General features: G+C 43.4%; 1 protein-coding gene across 4 annotated transcripts in view; it reads right to left on the bottom strand.

Moving 5' to 3' along the window:
• LOC138261395 (transmembrane protein 180-like) overlaps positions 1-20,803 on the bottom strand; it is a 177,041-nt gene that overhangs the window by 155,385 nt on the left and 853 nt on the right. The window contains exon 2 of one of the 4 annotated variants that reach the window (XM_069210307.1): positions 18,948-19,027. The exons of the other annotated variants lie outside the window; for them this stretch is intronic. The gene's annotated coding sequence lies outside the window, so the exon portion shown is untranslated. The remainder of the gene's footprint in view (positions 1-18,947; positions 19,028-20,803) is intronic. 4 annotated transcript variants of the gene reach the window in all.

Genomic DNA, 20,803 nt, shown 5'->3' with positions numbered 1-20,803 from the left:
TTGTTGTCCGCATCCGATGTATAATGTTCAAAAAGTACTTTTGTCTAGTGCCCTCTTTGGGGGCATGATGCAGGAAGTAACCACTATATACACTTGTTATTAGACCCAAGATTACCAGTCATGCTTCTTCCTCATCTTAGTCATTCAGCGGATTCTTGGCCATGATCATCTTGCAGGGAAACTGAGGTCATCAAGCGCTCGAGCCCCTTCACACTGCCAAATACTCCCAGTGCTTTTTGTTGCCATTCTGGGGCTGCTGATGGAGGAAAAGTTTAGACGGTGCCAGTATCAGGAAATACAGTTGGGAAGCTACATAGATCTCCAGCCTCAATACCATACTAAAAGCCAGCAGTCTTTAGGGTATAGAGAAGCTAGGGAGGCCACTGTCACAATGTCCAGCAATCTTGGTTCACCGAGTGAGCTTGTGGAGTGGCGCAGCCAATTCCTCCCAATCTCTGCATCACTCCAGCTGATGGGGCAGTTCAAACTCATATCACCCAAAGCAGCACTTTCCCCACTTCAAATGCCCTAGTCCTAACCAGCAACTCAGCTGTCCTCTGCAAGAGCAGATGGCTCAGAACAAGAGCAGCACCAGAGCTCCACGCAAGCACATGCATCTTGGAATGTGGCAATCACTGACTTCCCACATGCCTGTTTTGAGGGACTGCAGACAGCCAATTAGGTCTTCTTTCGTAATGGGGTTCTTGAAGCTCTAAGGCCTCCTTCCAATGGAGCTGACAAATACATGTCGGGTGCACCAACACCACTGCTTTCAAATCTGGCCTGTAGTAAGTTGCTTTGGCCCCATCTTGCCTCACCAAAGCCTCAAAGGAGTGGCTCTATGCTGCTTTATATTTGAATGGCAACGCTTACAGTTAATACCCTTTCTCACCTTCGTACTAGAATCAGTGAACAGGTACACCATCTTACAAATAACTCTTGACCCACCCTAAGGTGTAAGGTGTTCCTCCTCACCGCAAGCACTCACCAGAAAGATTTGAGAGTAGTCTCTGGTGGTCATTATTTGTGGCTCACAAGGGTGGTGCAAGGGTTCGACTAGCTCTCACAAGCGAGTTGGTGAACCGGGTAGCACCAGGGGGTAAAAATGCATGCAATCATAACTCCACTGGCCCTCCACTAGCTGAGCTTTGACTATTCAGAAGAAAGTTGGGCTCCACTCGGGTTACAGTTAAGTGTTTTTTTCAGGTAGTAGAATGCACAAACTAATGTCCGACCTAAGAGCTAAGCATGAAAGACTGAGGACGTGCACAAAATTGTTGCACGGTCAAAATCGCACTACAGTAATACATATTGGAAGCAGATTTTATCTCAGAGGATTCTGCTTTCTCGACCTCACACATACATTTTGATTGACTGCAGGAATATTAATTCAATGTGGCTGCTGCGTGACATTGTCTTACCCTGAAGCGTTCAGATAATGGCCATCAGAGGACAAAGAATTCCCACCCAGGCCTTCTGCTCCTTCCCATTATCTTAATGAAAAGTATTACCTATTTTTAGAGCTGAAACTTTACTAATGCATGTTTAAAAGAACTCAGAGGGAGAAAGTGTAATGTTTTTATTTGACTTACATATGGGTCTACTCATTTTGAATCAGCCGGTTACCACTTTGATGCATCCTGAATTTTTTTTTTAATCTGTAATGAGCAACCACACAACCCACGCCGATTATATTTTGGTCACGCCCATGCCCATGTCTGGTCCTTCTACCATTATCCTGATCGATTTTGAAATTGCCTTTGACTGCAAAAACCTGGATTACATATTCATGACCATCCAATGATTGTACCTCAGTGCCTGCCTTTTAGCAAACGCCAGGCTCCTATACTCTAACCCTCAAGCCCAAGTATTGGTGAATTGTGTTTTGTCAGATCCTTTTCACACAGAGTAGGAAAACAGGCAAGGGTGCTCACACTAGCCTCTTGCTCTTTGATTTTGCTGTCAGGCCACTTGCTGTCTGGATTTGGTGAGATGCTTTTTTTCAATATCTGGATTAGGTGAAATGGCCCGGATAAAGAGTTACTCCCTACGTGGTGGATCTGCTCTCATTCGTACAGTATCATCGATGGACTGGCCAGTCCCTCATTGAAATCAAAAATATATGTGGGAAAGCCTCAGAACTATTGCTAAATTGCTACAAACCGCTGATATATCCTGTGCAGGGCAGACACAACTAGGTCAACTGGGGTGTCCAGACTATCGGTGACTAGTGATAGTTTTAAGTAGCTAGGGATCTAAGTGACACATGACCTGCAATGATGCTGGTACCTTAACGTATTACCCTGCTAGCCACTTTGCATACAGAACTCATGGGCTGGAAGTCATGTTCAATGTCCATTCTACATTGTTGGCTGTCCTCAATATTTTTGTGCTCTCCATCTCCTCCATGCCCCTTTTGCATGCCGTTACTTTTTAAGAAAGTATGTGAATATCCCTAGGCCTTCCTTGGTCAAAAGTTCACCTGTATTAATGGGAGTCACAACTTGCTGTAGGTACGTTTGTTTAGAACTAGCAAGTTTTGTTGAAATAAACTTATGGTCTGTTATCCTGAAATCTTGTTGCACAGCTGTACAAAGCAGTAACTGCAAAGAGGTGGAAGGAGGTTGTCAGCACTGGGATATATTAGCTCAAGTAGCATCCGAGAAGGACAGTAAGTCCTTCTGAACTGCCGTAAGTGCCATGAGAAAAATAAATCACACTGTGAGCCTGATTACGACCTTGGCGAATGGGATACTCCGTCACAAATGTGACGGATATCCCGCCTGCCGTTTTACAAGTTCCATAGGATACAATGGAACTTGTAATACAGTGGGCGAGATATCCGTCACGTTTGTGACGGAGTAACCCATCCGCCAACACTGTAATCAGGCCCTGTGACCCTGTGACTCCGACTGGCTGCCGTATTACCAGTGAGGTATGGGAGGCTCACTTTTCCAAAATATATTCTGCCACAGTATTGACTACTCAGCCTAGCATAAACGTTATTAACTATCAGGGCTTCAGGACAAGTGAAGTTCCAACAGAGCATCAGTGAGAAGGCTCCTCGTCCATATGGAGTTCCTACTGATTTGACAAAGTGTAAGATCGAAGTCAAAAATGTCTTCATCAATCTTGCACACTCCCTGGTACTGAGTTCTTGGACTGCATTAAACTATTGTCCCAATATTTTAAAAAGGCAACCGTTCACAGACCAGTTTCTATCGTCCATTTTCATTCATTGACACATCAGTCAAATACTTGGTAGAGTTTTTATGATAGGATCAAGGAGAGGGTGGCAGAAAAGGCAATCTTACATACTTTGCAGTACAGATTTAGAAATCGTGTAGGCACAATTATGAAATGCCTGAACTTAAATTTCATCACCGGCAAGTACACAATAGCTAAGCAAACACAATTGCATCTTGCATTTATGGATTTGGCTTCGGCATTCGACTGAATGAATCATTCAAAGCTTTGGCAACTTCTTCTTTCTAAGGAGCTGGATGAAGCTCTTGTACATTTCCTAGCCTATTGGCATGCAAACATGAAAGCCAGAATAAAGTTTGGCTCTATGGTGAAGACTTGGGGGAACACAACAGCAAAACAAGTGTTATTGCCCCTTGTCTTTCTCTACATTTTTTCTTTCCAAATGTAAGACATTGTGTAAAAAAGAAGTCTATTTGTGAAATGCCCTGTAAATCACATGCTAGTATGGGCACACCGGAATTCAGAGATGTGCAAATGTCCACTGCTTCTCCACACCTTATCTTGTGCTCATTTTGGAAATACAAAGATTTTCTTGATACCTATTCTTCACTCTTTATATTTCAGCAAATGAATTGCTGTATACCCAGTACAGAATGAAAACCCATTGCAAGTTGCAGGTAATTTACTGGCTCTGAGCACCTAGGGTTCTTGATGAACCTACAAGCCCTATATATCCCCGCAACCAGAAGAGTCCGGCAGACGTAACGGTATATTGCTTTAAAAAATCTGACATTGCAGGAAAACGTTACAGAGTAAAACGTTGTGAAAAATGGCTGTTTTTTTACCTCAATTTCAATATTTGTTTATTTCAGCTGTTATTTTCTGTAGGAAACCCTTGTAGGATCTACACAAATTACCCCTTGCTGAATTCAGAATTTTGTCTACTTTTCAGAAATGTTTAGCTGTCTGGGATCCAGCATTGGTTTCATACCCATTTCTGTCACTAACTGGAAGGAGGCTGAAAGCACACAAAAATAGTAAAAATGAGGTATGTCCCAGTACAATGCCAAAATTGTGTTGAAAAAATTGGGTTTTCTGATTCAAGTCTGTCTGTTCCAGAAAGCTAGGGAGCTGGTGATTTGAGCACTGCAACCCCTTTGTTGATGCCATTTTCAGGGAAAAACCACAAGCCTTCTTCTGCATCCCTTTTTACCCATTTAAAAAAAATATATATATTTTCACGGTACTTTGGCTAATTACTTGGTCTCCTTCAGGGGAACCCACAAAGTCTGCGTACCTCTAGAATCCCTAGGATGTTGGAAAAAAGGACGCAAATTTGGCATGGGTAGGTTATGTGGACAAAAAGTTATGAGGGCCTAGGTGCAAACTGCCCCAAATAGCCAAAAAAAAAGGCCTGGCACCTAAGGGGAAAAGGCCTGCCCGCGAAGGGGTTAAATTTGGGAAATCTTTTAAGGTTTTCTTTCTCCCATTTGGCAATTTACCCTTTTGTTCCATTACGTTTATCTTGTCTTGAATACAACATTCAAACTCAGGAACTAACATCTTTGGCAGTGCAGGATGAGGTGCACTTTACACTATCAATTTTCTAAAATACTATTTTCTATGGGAGGTCCAATATAATCGTCCACATTATATTTGGCTGTCATCATGACCCATTCCAATGCCTAGAGTGTCATCTGGGATCCTCTGAAGTGGAAAAGCTACACTAACTTTCAACTCTACATGATCAATATGAGTTTAATCTAAAATATGAACTTCAGTAAATAAGTTAAATATCTCACAAGTGGAAATTAAATAATCATATATGGAACTCCTGTGGTTTCCTTTACAGGTCATATGAGTAGGTATATTAGGTTCCAATTGACTGTAAATTAGCATGTCACCACTTTCCCTTAGATTTTCAAGTAATAGGCCTCCAAGTTTGTCTGTCCTACTATTATAAGAGACAAATGTTTCAGGAATGTTTCAGGTATCTTATAATTCTATTTTCTAAATATTTGTAGAGCTAAATTAGAGATTTTGCATTAAAATAACCTACAATTAATACCCACCGAACTTGCTCCTTTTCATTTATGTTATTTACGGACTCAAACATAGAAATTAATAGAGTAATATTTTTGTTCTGGAGGAAAATAAACATTGAGCAGTATGAAGGGGATAATTCTTGGCATTTATAGCTTCTAAAATAATCAATCCTAATACACTGTACGACATTACAGGAGTGGGGAATAGAGTCATAATTCCAAGCATATTGCTTATCTCCACTCGTGTGTCCTCTTTCATAACACTTCGCAGAAGTATTATTAACATAACAAAATAATGTTAAGTTATCAAGTTTCCGGTTTCTTTGATGCAGATAATAGTTGCACTTAGATTTGTTAAGGAACTAATTTTTCAGTATAAAGCCCTACCAGATTTCATGAGAGGGCAGAACATGTGTGGCTAAATTATTGATCTGATTTTGTGAAATATTTTATTTGCATTCAGAGTTCCAGCCAGTAAGACCAAGATTCCTCTTTACTATTATTATTAGACTTAAAGATCTGGCTGCTGAAGAACATGAACTGTTCTACCTTTAGAACTGACTTGCACCACTACTGACTGCACATCGTTCTGTGTGAATGTATAGAATGTATCAGAACATAAATTGTACCTAGAGGAAGATTTAAGTTATTTTATCAGAAATATAATTTGATACAAATAATTTGGCATCCCCGCTGAGTTTCCGAGGTCCAATGACTGCTTGGTATCTTTCTTAGGTACTAGAGGTTGAGGTAAGTCTACGTCAAAGGACTTCAAACCTTTTTGCTCTGAGCCCTCCTATGCAAAATATTTTAAAGTTGACCCCTCACCAAAATGTTATGGCAAGAATAGGGAGAGCAGGAGGGCCAGAGCTGAGCTTTGGGGTGGCACTTAGGAGATCATTTCAGGGGTATTTATCTGTAGCTCACAATCCACACTATATGTGAGACTTAAGAAAGTGCAAATATATCACACAAAAAACAGAAATTGACCAAAAACACTGAACCCCATAATTGAGATGTTGTGAGCCTGGGTCCCATTGCAAATGTACCTGCTGCACTAAAGGCCCTTAAAAGAATTTGCCCCATTAACTCTACACCTTCCTCAAAGCATCTCTCAGAGGAAGGTGTCTCTATCATTTGCAAACTAAAACAAGCATTGGTAAAGCCAATAGGTTTGCCTTTGTTTTTTCTTTTGCATTCTATTTTACCAACTGGATTATACATATTAGAAAAAGGTTATTATTATGTTTTACATTTGATAAACTGTTAATAGATGTTTATATTGTCATGTATGTTAAATTAATATCCCAGGGTTCTAAACCCAGAATTTGTCCCTAATTTAATATGGCATTGTATTAGAGTATAGTAATGTGTAGGTAGTTAAGTGCCACCCACAGCACCTGCTGCACAATTCAAATCATGCCCCTTTTAACTACAAAGTAACGACAATTGTGACTGCCTTTTTTGTAGTAAAATACAGCATGATTAGGTGTTTAGAGAATTTTTGACACCTTGTGGCACTGGTGCCACTGCACCTGCTGCACCATTAAACTCATGACCATAGTGCCTGCAAGATAACTGCACTTGTGACTGTTTAGAAGTAAAATGTAGTAATAAGTTGTGTTTAGTGGGGGTTCCTAGAGCCTTTGGGCACGGTGCCACTGCACCTGATAAACCATTTAAATCATGATCCTAATGTCTGCAAGGTAACTGCACTTGTGACTGCCTGTTTAGTATAGTATAATATAGCAATTTCTGGCGTTTAGAGGAGTTCTGACAACTTTTGGCCCTGGTGCCGCAGCCCCTGCTGCACCATTCAACTCATGACCCTAGTGTCTTCAAGATAATTGCACTTGTGAGTGCCTGTTAATAAGTCACTGAGAGAATAATTCAAAATAAAACGTCGCCCAATTATACAAATGACTTTCCTTTAAAAATGAGTGAGTGGTAATTTAAGAAACAAACACAAATAATTTTAATATTTGCAACTGTCATTCATCAGAAATGTAATTATTAAGTCATGGAAAAAACAACAAAATGAGCCCACTTGCTGCTGGCTTTAAATCCGCACTCAATGCTCCATTGCAAGATGGCCAGCATATTTACACACATTTCAAAGCAAGCTGACTTGCGTTCAGTTCATCTTTTTGTGTACAAACACTAACAAGTAACCAATCACCAAAAAACGGAATGTGTACTTCGTCCATGAGAAGGCAAAAAGAGGACAGGAGAGCAGGAAGTGACGTGATAGCCAATAAAACGCAAGTAAAGTCAAGCGCGGTTGGAGAAACATTTGAATGAACAAATGGGAAGTTCAAGTAAGTAAGGGGTGAAGTAGGGACGGGTTCTAAGTCCCTTTAAATATTATTTCTTTAGTAACATAAGACTTTGCAGGCGAAACCAAAAGATGTCCATACCTTCATATAGCGCCGCTTCATCAGGGCCATCTCCTTGATGCTATTCAAGGATCTCACTACTTTCCTCTTTTTCCTGGACCGTTACTCAGAGACCCAAGGGACATAGACGATCTGACTGTTGTGTCTGAACATAGCCCTGCCGGCCTCCTCCCTGTCAACCTGTCAACTCACCTTCAAGGACAGCTGCATGTAAACAGAGGTCACAGTTGACAGACAGTATGTATGTGGCCTAATTGCTCATGCTCTTTTAATTTTACAAAAGCAGTTCCCCTGCTTTTCGTTAAAAAATAATCACCCCTGATCAGTTATTGTCGCCCTTGAAGTAAACTAAAGGGAGGGCTGGGGTGGAGGGAGGGGCTTACTGTTGTGAAGCTCAGGAATGGAGAGCGAGAGAAGGAAGAAGCAGGCGTTATTACCAGGGTGCTTTCTAACTGCAAGAACGCAAATGCATTTAATTGGTTAATCACCAAATGGAAAGGCTGCTTGTGAGCCAGAAAAGCCTTTCATTGATATAATAGCTTGAAGTTTCATGGTGATGAGTTATTCTTTTTGATACTTAATGTCAGGGTGTTTCAAGCAGAGTTCTAGAAAGTCACCTTTAATAGACACTTATACAAATGTTTGCACTAGGTATAGTTCACCTATTACTAAAATATAAATGTTGAAAGCACTTCTTTAGTCTTAAAACAGCAAATCATTTTTCGACTGCCTACCTTATACTGTGTATATTATGAGATTGTCCACATATTTTTTTTAAATCACTTAAAGGACTGCATGCAAATGAAGACAGTCGGGAAACGTGCCATGTGGCGCTTCCAGGCCATCTCCATTTACAAGTTCCTGTTGAGCCATTTGCACCCCCATAGGGATGCACTTTCGGAGCCCCAGGTGGGGGTGCACCCCACAGTTTAAAGGACTCTGGATGGGAATGAGGCTAGGGGACTTTTGCTGGATATACTTGCTAAAAAAGAATTAATGAATGCAGGAAGATGATCAACGTTGGCAGCTCCTAATATCCTATGCCATTTGTACACTTGCTTCCACAGAGTTCTATGGCAATCCTTGGGGTGCCATTTTTACCTCCTCCTCAATAGGCACCTTGGCAGGCACACTCAATGCAGTTTTCCATTTTGGAGTGAAGTCAATCCTTATGCGGACAAGTGCCCCATATAAAGAGGGTAACATGCTGCCTTCTGTCATCATATGCACACACACATTTTCTCCTTACAAACACCAAAGATGCATGGTCCCTCCCTGGCTTGTACCCTCGCTGAGACCACCCAGCATAGATTGAGACGGTGTGTCCCGGCTTAGGAGCTCCCGTCATGCTCCGCGGCTGAGTCATCGGTCGACACATAGAGAGAAGCCACGATTGAGAGGAACGAACACGCTGTGCGAGCTGAGTGCAGGTTGGCGAAAACAGCTCAGAGGAGGCAGCCTGGAACCCGTGGGGGACCAGTGTTGAGACCACGACCCGCCCCGAGTGCAGAGCTCAAAGAATATCACGCATCGGACGAAGGTACAGAGCACAGAGGGGGCAGGATAAGTGAGGAGAGAGGCGGAAGCGGCCTCGGCAGGAGCACTCTCGGGACCGCAGGAGGAGTCGAACCCTCCCAGTTAGGATGAGCGGCGAGAGAGAGGTACAACCACGTGGGTACCTCCCCTTGCCCGCCTCCTCCAAAATAACCAAGGTAATCAAAATAAACAAAAGAGGATATGAAAGAGAGGGGATGACGGTGCGAGGCACAGGCAAGACAGGTTAAGTGAGGGGAGGGGTGGTCTTCGGCAGGAGTGCCCCTAAGGGCCACAAGAGATAAACAGTAACCCCGCCCCGCCTCCAAAACAACAAAATTAAAATCTGCAATTACGGTGAAGAATACCTCCCCTAGCTCTGGGGACGCTAGGTCTCCCTGTTAGGCTGTTGGAGCACGGTGGGGAGTCACGGAAGCGGCCGGTGTAACCACAGGTGCGGCTTGTTGCCCCCAGGTGTCTCGGACTAATCAGAAGGAGGTTCTTAACTACTGGGAGCTATCGCCTGCCAGCAATGCGGCGTTCTCTCCGAGACCTACAGAATAAGGGCAGCTCGTCACTAAAAACTCTCAGGTCAGCGTGGTGTATAAGAAGTAAACGTCCTATACTCTCGTATAAGATGGCAAACATTGAGTTCAGCACGAGTACAAGCGGACCTCAACAGATGGTGGTCAATCTCTCTAGATCTCGCCTGGTCTTGGTCCCTAGTTCGATCGACCCAGCTCAGTCAAACCCCTGTTATAATGTTGCATTAGAAAAGGGGTCCATTGGGACAGCGGACGAAGAGCAAGAGATGCAAGACAATCCTGATAATTTAGATTTAAGTAATCTGCTAAAACCAGGAACAAGCCGAGTATTGGACAGTCTCCAGAAGGGTGGGTTAAGCAGCTATACCCACTATTCAGTGGCTGGGTTGGCAGGGGACCAAAGGAGACCTTTACAGGACCCCAGCTCTCCAGCCATACTTCAGTCCCTGCAGAAGATAGCCTCTCTCCTTCCGCCCAGCACAGCTCAGGTGTACGTAGCGTTAGGGAGGCAAGTGCCACTAGCCCCTCCATGAGTTCCGACAGCCACGTGGAAACCAGGACCAGAGAGCAGGGGCAGGACAGACAACAGGCAGAATTACAGCTGTAGGTGGAGCGAGTTAAAAGAGGAGGCTGCATTCATTCGGAACCCCTGATTCTTCAAATATAAAACGAGCTGAAGTCCTTGAAAATTTCACAAATGGAAGCAAATCACAAAACAGAGGCACAGCTAAACTTGATAAATGCTAACATCCAGCAACTTAATTCTCGTATCATGGAGGTAGAACAGCGAGTCTCAGATTTGGAAGATGGTCGAGTGCACCTGGCGCCAGCAATCTCCTAATGTCAAGCGGATCTGCTGGAATTGCAGATCCAGATGGATGACGCGGAGAACCGTTCACATAAATCTAATTTAAGATTCACGGGGTGCTGGAAGGGCGCGAGAATGGGCAGACTAACATAGAACTGATTACAAACCTTATTAAACAACATGTAGTCCCGAAACTAGCAGACAGCCACCAGGATCTCTCCATTATGCGAGCTCATTGCGTACTGGCAGTGCAACCACTTAATGCTAAATGCCCTCAAACAATACTGGTGAACTTTGGTGATTTTTGTATCAAAGAACCCATTTTACATCAGGCGATTAAGATCAAAGTACACAAAATCCCTGGCGATTACAACTTAAAACATTTTTCAGACATGTCAGCTGCTGCTGCATGAAGGAGGAGGGAATTGAAAGAAATTATTCTGGCATTTAAAAAAGCAGGCGCTCCGGCTGGGCTCGTCCAACAATTAAAGCTAAACGTTTTTAGAAGGGGGGGTTTGAGGTGGGAAATGGGAAGGAGGCTCCGCTCAGAATAAGAATATCTAATTTGGGACACATAGATGTAGTATGAGAGTTGTGCAAGATGGAACACATATCACAGGGCACAAGGCTCGGTTGTCGCAACAGATGGCTATTAAGGGAGTTATAGAGTTTATAAAACAGAGCATACCAAAGTGTGGGTTCAATCAGTGGGTAATTTGTTCAGATGCTAAAATGATCCCATGGCAGGGTTAAACGCCTCCTTGAGAATTGTTTCTTGGAATGTTAATCGGCTAAACAATAGGAGAAAAGGTCTGATTTTTATTGAAGATACACAATCCTATATGTGAACTATTTTACCCCACTTTCTCAGTTTGTAATAAGGTCTGGGGCCCAGCTTAATCCAGAGACAGTCAGGAAGTGGGATAATGCAGGTTTCAGGAAAATTGGAGACTTCCTGGTTGGTAATAGATGGGCAATATGTTTGAATATAGGGGCCACAGTGCGGAACAACTTTTTGCTGCTGGGGTCTTATAGGCACCTGCTCCATAGTTTTGAGGATTCAGATATAGATCAGATTCTAAATACCCAGGAGATAGTGGAAGAATTGATAGGTCCTGGGGGGAACAGGCACATGGGGGAATGGCGAAGTTTACTTGGGATCGGAGAAGTTCTAATCTTTGGGTTAAAGCCTCTAGGAAATGGGAGAAGGACGAAAATTTTATACTATCCAAGGACAGCTGGGAGACAGTGAATCGATTAAATTTTGAGGCACTAAAAGGAGATAACTGGCATTGGATGCTATATTTTGCTAAATGGGTACTCTACCTTACCCCGCAAGCTCGGCTGTGGATTAACCCTGGCCACCCAGTGTGCTGTTTCCGTTGTCATACAGATGGTACAGTTAATTGGACGCACGTGATTGGGACTTACTAATTTGTCAAATAATTTTGGGGGAAGATCGTCAGGTTTTTTAATACGATTTTGCAGATCAAAATAGTCCCTAGCATCTGGCTTCTAATCTTGGGCTATGACCCAGAGGTACAACTTTCTCCTAGACGGGTAAAGCTCATTTTTATTGCCACAGCGGTTCCTCAATCTCTTTTATTGAAGAATTGGTACTTGACACAGATTACAGCTGCAGAAGAATGGCAAAACAAAATGGCTCTGGTGAGAATGCAGGAGTGGAAGTACGCCATGAGAACTTGTGGGCTTAAGAAGTTTGGTCAAACTTGGGGTAGCTTCTTTAAGACACAGGATACCAAGGATGTGTAGGTAAATTGAGATGAGCCACTGAAGTCTAAGATGTCGACACAGTGGTAAGGATGTAGGCGAACGCGATGTAACTGCTTCATGCGCCAGTAGTATAAGTACGTTACTGTGAAAGCATGTGTTTTGAGTGGTCTATGTTGTATTGGGTTGGATGTCTAAATAAAAATTAAAAAAAATAAAATTAAAAAAAGAGACTGTGTACCATTTATTTATTTAAAGAAATTGTTGTGTATGTTCACCAATGTCACAAATATAAGGATCGTAATGACAGACAGAGAAAGAGACATATTCAGGGCCAGGGTTAGGAACTTCACACTGCCTTTGTATATATGAATAAATCTCTTCATTTCCCCCTACTCACAAAGGAATCATTAATGCTAACACAAAGCTTTAGATAGTCAATGTGCCAGCTGGGAAGTTTGGAAAATCATAGAATGAGAGCTGGATTAATTTTTTAATTGGCAAATACCTCCTTTTTGATATTCAAGTTCAACAAACCCACCATAATTCCAGGAATACATGTTTTCATTATTTTCCCACTGTCTCCACAGTTCCAGTAACTTGTCTTTCTAATAATACTTAATGCAAATGTTTTGTTGCCCCGTAATGCATCTCAGCAACAAATGTTCCCTTAACAAGAGTACTTTTATAGGTTTCGCCACAATGTCACTGTACAGCAGAGAACTGAATTAAAAACCAATCAAGGAAGGGAAAATGAGCCAACTGCATGTTTCTAGGGGTACTGCATAAGCTATGACTATGCAAAGAAAAAAGTGTATTCTGTCTCTTGCACAGTAAGGAGTTCCTGTGCACCAGTGCCTGCACTGCCTCTCCTTGCCCGTGGAGATGCTGTGGTGGTGGGAAGATGATCCATCCGGCAGTGCCTCTGTGGTTCCTGCCTACCCCAACTATCCAGAACACCTAAAGGATGATGACACTGCCCTCTCTCTTTCTGTTTAGTTCACATTTCCCACCCCCTGTTCCCAACAACAAGCCCAACAACCCCACTTGGTTACCTTCCCAACACCCTGCCTCACTGCTGTTAGATTCTTAGGAATTCAAGAGGCATTCGCTCCCCCTCTCTGCTTCACATTTCTGGTCCATTCACTTCTCCCCAACAAGCATGTATTCTCTTTCGGCCCTAACTACTTGGTATCCCAACGAACTACGCTAGGCATGCATACCTGCTATCCACATTCCATACCCTTTACTTCCCCTCTGTCCAGGCTGCCAGGGACACTCATTCTCCCCTTCCTGGAAGTGCGATCTTGAACTGTGTGAGGTATTGGGGGAAAAGAGACAGGCCAAAGGAGCAGCACACTTTGGGAAGGAAGCTAATAAAAAAAAATGTCTGCATTGTGTGCGCGCAAAAGTATGTGTGTGTTTTTCTGGCTATGCAAGTGTGTGTGTGTGTGTGCATGTCTGTATGTATGAGTGTGAGTCTGCATGAGTACGTCAGTAGGCTTGAGTATACATGCGTGAGGAGCGAGTGTTTTACCCACTGCCCATGCCATTGAAAATGCGACATATTGGTGGTGATTGCTGAGAACATGCTGGTACTGGCACAAAGATGGCACCTCTCTGCATATTGTGGGCAGCCATAGTATGAGGATGCCAATGCACAAATATAAACCATTTTCTACACATTACAGTTAAGATTGGGTAAGAGAAGAGCTGAATAAGTGCAACAGAACATATGTAGCGGATATGTTCGAGAAAATGCAAGGCTAACTTCTCCATAGCACGACAAGCGTTTTTGCTATTGTCTGGGTTTTGTGGCGAGTATTGGACAAGACAAAACCTACTGCGTTTGTAAATGCTTTTTAAACTTAATATGTGGTTTGTTTTTTGATGAAAATTACACTTAAGAGATATTTCAAGGCAATCTCTGTGTTAACTTATAGGAGAGATAGGCTCTGCAAAAGTGAAGACCCAAATTAGCAGTATTTCAATATCAGGACATGTAAAACACAGCAGTATATGTCCTACCCTTGAAATACACTGCACCCTGCCTATGGGCCTGCCTTCAGCCTAACCTTAGGAGTGACTTACATGTAGTAAAAGGAAAGGTTTGGGCCTTGAAAGTGGGTGCACTTGCGAGGTTGATCTGGCAGTAAAAACCACACACACACAGACACTGCAGTGGCAGGTCTGAGACATGTTTACGTGGCTACTCATGGGAGTGGCCTAATCAGTGCCGCAGGCTCACTGGTAGCATTTAATTTACAGGACCTGGGCACACCTAGTGCACTTTACTAGGGGCTTATTGGTAGACCAATAATGAAATCATTGGTAAACCAACCATCAATACCATCATACCAGACAGAGAGCACTTGCACTTTAGCACTGGTCTGTAGTGGTAAAGTGCCAAGAGTCCTAAAGTCAACAAAACAGGTCAGAAAAAATAGGAGGAAGAGGGCTAAATGTTTGGGGAAGACCCTGCAAAGAGGGCCAGGTCCAACAACAACAGTTAAATTCACTGATGCTCCTGTAGAAGCAAAGGTGGAAAAGAGGACGGAAGAGAGGCAAAAGTCTTTCATAGTCGTTGTCTCCTTCCCAGAGCACAACTCACCTGAGTGTGCCATTTATGGAATTAGCATCCATACTCAATTAACTAAAGGTGCATTGAAATTAGGGCCATATGTACGAATACATTTTCCCATAGACAAAAAATGGGTAAAACCCTTTGCTACATCTGGCCCTAAGTGTCTAAAATGTCAATTCAGGTAAGAGTTTAAGCCTTCCAGAGACTATACAACTGATTTTGAATAGAAGTATATTTTTCCCCTTAAACTCTCAGTCGAGGATGGACAACTTTCCCTTATCACTTTGCAGGACACAAGGGTGCACATGGAGACCTTTTGCATGGGCAGATACATTAGAAAAGGTATGTTGGAGAGCAGGGATTATGAGTCTACCCCACACCTTATTGAGGGTGTGGGGCAGAAATAGATGCAACACAGGTCGGGTGCTATTTAAAAAACACCCTGTGACAGGACCATTAACAGGGTGAGCTCTTCACTGAGTTGGGCTGATCTGATCACTATTGTTAGAAATTGGGTCATTGGTTGGCAGTCAGGTTACCCCCTGTCCAAGCAAGAACCCTCACTCTAGTCAGGGTAAAAGAGAATCACCCTCAGCTAACCCCCGCTCACCCCACTTGGTAGCTTGGCATGAGCAGTAGGCTTAACTTCAGAGTACCAGGTGTAAAGTATTTGTACCAACACACACACAGTAACTTAATGAAAACACTACAAAATGACACAACACAGGTTAAGAAAAATAGAAAATATTTATCTAAACAAAACAAGACCAAAACATCAAAAATCCACAATACACAAGTCATCAATAAAAATGCAAAAAGAGTTTTTATGTAATTTTAAACACAACACTAACGCTGTTAGCGTGAAAATGTACGTTGGGCGCATCAAAAATAACTCTGCACGGGCAAGTGTGCGTCAAAAAGGGCTTGCGATGCATCTATATCACTCACGAGCGAGACCATGCGTTGTTTCTCTTTCAGTCAGATCAGTGTGCCTCATTTCTGTTCTCCGCAGGAGAACGATGCGTCGATCCGGTCAGCACTCTCGGGTCCGGGCAGGCCTTGCATCGTTTTTACACACCCGGCGGTGTTTGCCTCAGAAATCCAGCTGCACGATGATCCGAAAACCACACAGCGCAGGTTGCGATCACACCAGCCTCCGTCAGCGATGCTGCGCGCCATTTCTCCCGCCACGGGCGTCGATCTTCCGAGTAGGAGTCTCAGCAAAGGCTCCAGGTGCTGGCAGAGTGAAGTCTTTGCTGTCCCTGAGACTTAAAACAACAGGAGGCCAGCTCTAAATCAAGCTCTTGGAGAGTTCTTCACAAGAAGGAAGGCAACACAAAGTCCAGTCTTTGTCCTCTAGCACAGGCAGAAGCAGCAACTGCAGGATAGCTCCAAAAAGCACAGTGACAAGGACGGCAGCTCTTCTTCCTCAGCTCTTCAGCTCTTCTCCAGGGAGAGGTTCCTCTTGGTTTCCAGAAGTGTTCTAACGTCTGTCGGTGCGTGGATTTCTCACTCTTGGGCTGCCAGCTTCTCCTTTCAGGGTCCCAGGAACTGGATGGGCACCACTTGGCAGAGTAGGAGTCTCAGCAGAGGCTCCAGGTGCTGGCAAAGAGAAGTCATTAATGTCACTGAGACTTCAAACAGGAGGCAAGCTCTAAATCCAAATCCAAATGAATCACTGCCACACCATTGGGGTCAGTGGGCTTGGTGGAAACTGTGAAACAAGGCAAACATGTTTTTTAACCACAGCATCTCTAGTTGGATAAATTGTTTGGTCTTTGGCATTCACCTTTGGAACTTATTTATTTGCACCATTGTGTGGCCAAGATATGGAATATTCAGTGTTAAGTAAATTTGTGGTAAAAAAATAAAAACAAAAACTGTATTGGATATTACCTCTGGGGAGAATGGGTACACAGTACCCCTTCTCATGGACTATTTATTAAAATATAATATGGTGGTAAACTAATAGCCTTCACGACAAGCGATATGGTATTACCATCTCAGCTCTACAACTTCATCAAATTGTTTGACCTTGGGCAAATCACACTCTCCCTGTGCCTTTGTCCCACGGTCTGACCATATGTGCGACCCGTAGAAAAGGCTTAATGAAAGAAACAAACACAAAGGACATACTTCAAGCATGTACCCCCAGCATGATTTTCATTTATGCATTCAAGGGTGTAGATCTCCACATTCCCTTTTAGCATCTCTAAAGGTGACTTGCCCCGATATCTTCCCTGTGCATGACCGCTCATATGCTGCAGCTACACTTTCTGACCAGAGACAGGCACCTCTCTCACAGTTCATAGACTGGTGAAAAAGTGAGAAGTGGACACAAACAGATAGCTCCAGGCATTCTGTCAGGCAGCTAGCGGTGAACATCAAAGTGTTGGGCATTTGTCATCCCACATTAGCTGAGTGCAGACAAAGGACAGGCCGCAAAATATGGGACAAACCTGCAAAATGAATATGGCTAGCCATGTTACTCCGCCCTGTGTCTCACTTGTATCCTCAAGGTGGCTATTATCCCAACATCTCATTTCTAGTATCCACTAGAGATTGCTTCCTTGTCAATGTGCTCAGATCAGGTACATGAGAATACAACAGTTGCCTAACATCACCCTGCTCACATCACCCGCTAGTTTTGAATCGCTTTACACGAGTGCGGTTCCTTAAGTTTTTAGTTTTGACCACTGCCTCGATTGTCCCGTCGTTGCCAGCGTCTGCTTTCTGGCACCAAAAAGGAAGTTTGGTTGCCTTTCTAATCAGTCTGAAATGAGGCCCCTTGTGCAACCCTAATAGCATTTTGTATACCAGATCTTCAGGCACGACCTCCACTGGGACTCTCGGCGTTCTAAGACTCGGACTTCTATACAAGAAGTCTTGAAGAAAGACTCAAAACACACTGTTGAAAAGTGGATACTTCTTTTATTCGTGTTTGTGCAGCATTTTCTATGACTGCCAAATTTCTGCACTATAATATCTATAGACTGCAATTTTTGCTCTATTCTCCACAATATGCCAGAGGTCATGGTGCACGACAGTCGGTTCACAATCATCCAGGGTGCCCCATCACCTGGTGCCAGCTGAGAATCATTAATCCATTTCATGGGCTAATCTCCCGGGGGGGCATGAGCCAGGTGAGTGTATCCAAGAAGAACCACAGGGTGGAAATCACATCCATTGATGAAGCACCATTGGCACTACTCCAGCTCCATCACTTTACTCCAAGCCCCAGGGGCTCTGGTCGTAGTGGCGATTTCGTTGAGACCGAGGGTGGGTCTACCCCTGCAATCCTTCAACTGGGTCGGAAATACTGACAGGATGACATGGATTGCAAGGCAGGGCTGGGAGGAAGGGAGGGGCCCGCATAGAGATCCATTGTTGTGGCTGAGAGGCAACGTTTACTTCTGAATTATGATGTTCAAATGTCCCTTTTTCTGTGGGAATGTCCCATTTTTGGGGTGTTTGCCCCGAGTCCTACACCCAGCTGAGGCAGGACTCTGAATGACTTACTTTTTGCTCCTCACAAATAACAAGCTCGAGATCCCACTGTGAGGGGTGAGTGTTTGTTTATGTGGCACATAGGAGGAAAGCGATGCACTAAAGAAGGTTTCATGCACAATGAAGCTTTAGGAGCAGTTTTGTCTTTGGAAACGTATTAAGGAGGACAGCTATCAATTGCAGCACAGTTGCTAAACCACCAGGAGACTGGTGACAGACTGTATTCCAAGATGTACGTATTGGAATTTCACAATACTTCACAACAAAATCCTGACCAACTATTGCCTGTCGGTAACTTGGGTACAAATTAGACAGAGAATGTTATTTACACCCAGGCAGTGGGTGCACATGCGTGTTCAGATACGTCCAACTTGGAATCCCATTTCAGGAGCAATATCGACAGTTTGCACCTGAAATAGAATAAGCCTTGCACTTGTAATTAGGTCAAAGTGTCCTGTGAAGTGATAGTGTAGAGTTCATCACTACTTTGAAAGGTAAAATTGAGTGGTTTCGCAAGAAGGGCATATTTAAATCAATGAAAATGAAACATTTTTAGATGAGAAAGAATATTGTCAAAGTCGGTGAACTCACTTGAAGTCTATGGTAGGCATCCCACTTGTTCAGAGGATGAGCAGAGGTTTAAGAAGGGTGATACTCACAATATTCGGGATCTGTAAGGATAATGAAGAAGCATGGGTGGGCCTGGAAGAGGAATGATTTTGCCTAGTATCTCCCAGGTGTCGGAGTGCTGGCTCTGGACGTGCACGATGCTTTCCTGGTTTTACTCTGTTTCCAGGATTTCACCTCACCCCGCTCACTCTCTGCCTCACCCCCTCGGTCCATCCAACGTACTCTCCTTCTTTTCTCCACGTCATCGCCCTCCCTCCCTCTCTTCCTATCCTCTACCTCCCCCTTACCTTCTTCCTCTCCAGCTACCTCTCCTCCCTGTCATGCTCACCTCTTTTCTACCTTCTCCTCTTGCCAACTCACTCACTACCTCACCCATGACTCTCTCCACCGCATCCTCTTCTGTCAGTCTCACCTTCACTGCTGCTGTACGTGCGGTAATAACTTTGTCTATGTAAGGAAAGTGTGAATTGCAACAGCACAAGCAGGTGTGTGTGTGTGTATACTTGTGTGGATGAGCAGGTGGACATAATCGGACCTTGATGCCCTGTGCCCTTTTTGTATTCTTCACTGATAGTCAACATTTTGAACAGGTGCAGCACCAAGCCACGGATAATAAAGAATGAGCTACAAAGACCTGGGGGGCATTTGTATTTTAAAGTGGTAGTAAGGCTTTGAGCAACTTTTTTACATATTGTCTAGTGACTACTACTGTACATTTACTCCAAGAAGGCATGATAACTGGAAGGGAAAAGAAAGTTGGCAATCTGAGCAAAACTGATCAAATGTTGGCCTGTTTTATCCATACCTACTCTTTGTGCAAAGATTACAGCTTTCAATGTTGACAATTGGAGTTCTCATTTGGTGGTTAGCTTCTAAACCAACATTCTGTTGTCAGTTTCTTCAGTGGAATGTAATTTAATGGTAACACAGAGGAAATGTATAGCTCATTTGAGTGCCTCAAAACTCACCTTGGGGTGACATGTTCCTACCTCTTTATCGGTTTCTTCTTTCCTCCCACTAATCACTTATTTTCTCATCACCCTTCTATCTGAACTTTCCTTTCTCGTCATGCTCATCCTTCACATTCACCCGTTCCTACTTCTCTTGCTCTACTCACCTCCCATTGTCCCTTACTACGTATCTACCATTCATCCTACTCCCAACACCCGATTCTATGGACACTTTCAAATACTTTTCTTGGGATACCATAATCCTATCAGATTGTCTCTGTCATATGGCATTCCTTAAGTTCTCTCTCTAATAGGTAAGCTAGTGGTCTCTTCTGCTATAAAATGAGTGTTCAAGATAACATTGCTGTTCCCCTGGGCATGATAACAGCCACCTACCCCCACTGACTTCGCACTTACCCAGACACTTCAAATAGGCTGAAATACCAAGCTAAAAAACAGACAGCATGCCCACGTGAAACATTACCAAAAAGAACGTCTTAATACCACTGAAAGCACAGTAAATTAAACGATTCTCCTAACTGGTGGTTCACATTGTAATTGATGTAGCATCTACCAGACAAGTGTTTAACACCTGTCATAAAATTATTTTTCAGGGTGAGCAGAGGAGTAAAGGTGAGAGCTGATAACCAATCCTTAAAGTATTCATCATCGCGCATACCAGCCAGCAGCACCAAGAACACTTCAGAAGCGAGAACAGCAAACAATGCCAAAGGGGGCGTTGGAAGTGATATACGACGCGCTACAAACAGACAGCGTTTAGATAAAAGAGGAGCAGAAGTAAGAGGAGCATAACAAGAACGAGAGAAGCACACATGAACACGCAGCAGCAGCGCACATTCATAAACT

The sequence above is a fragment of the Pleurodeles waltl genome, chromosome 10, assembly GCF_031143425.1.
Source record: "Pleurodeles waltl isolate 20211129_DDA chromosome 10, aPleWal1.hap1.20221129, whole genome shotgun sequence".
Classification (NCBI taxonomy): Eukaryota; Metazoa; Chordata; class Amphibia; order Caudata; family Salamandridae; genus Pleurodeles; species Pleurodeles waltl.
This window is presented reverse-complemented; position numbering and strand designations above follow the sequence as displayed.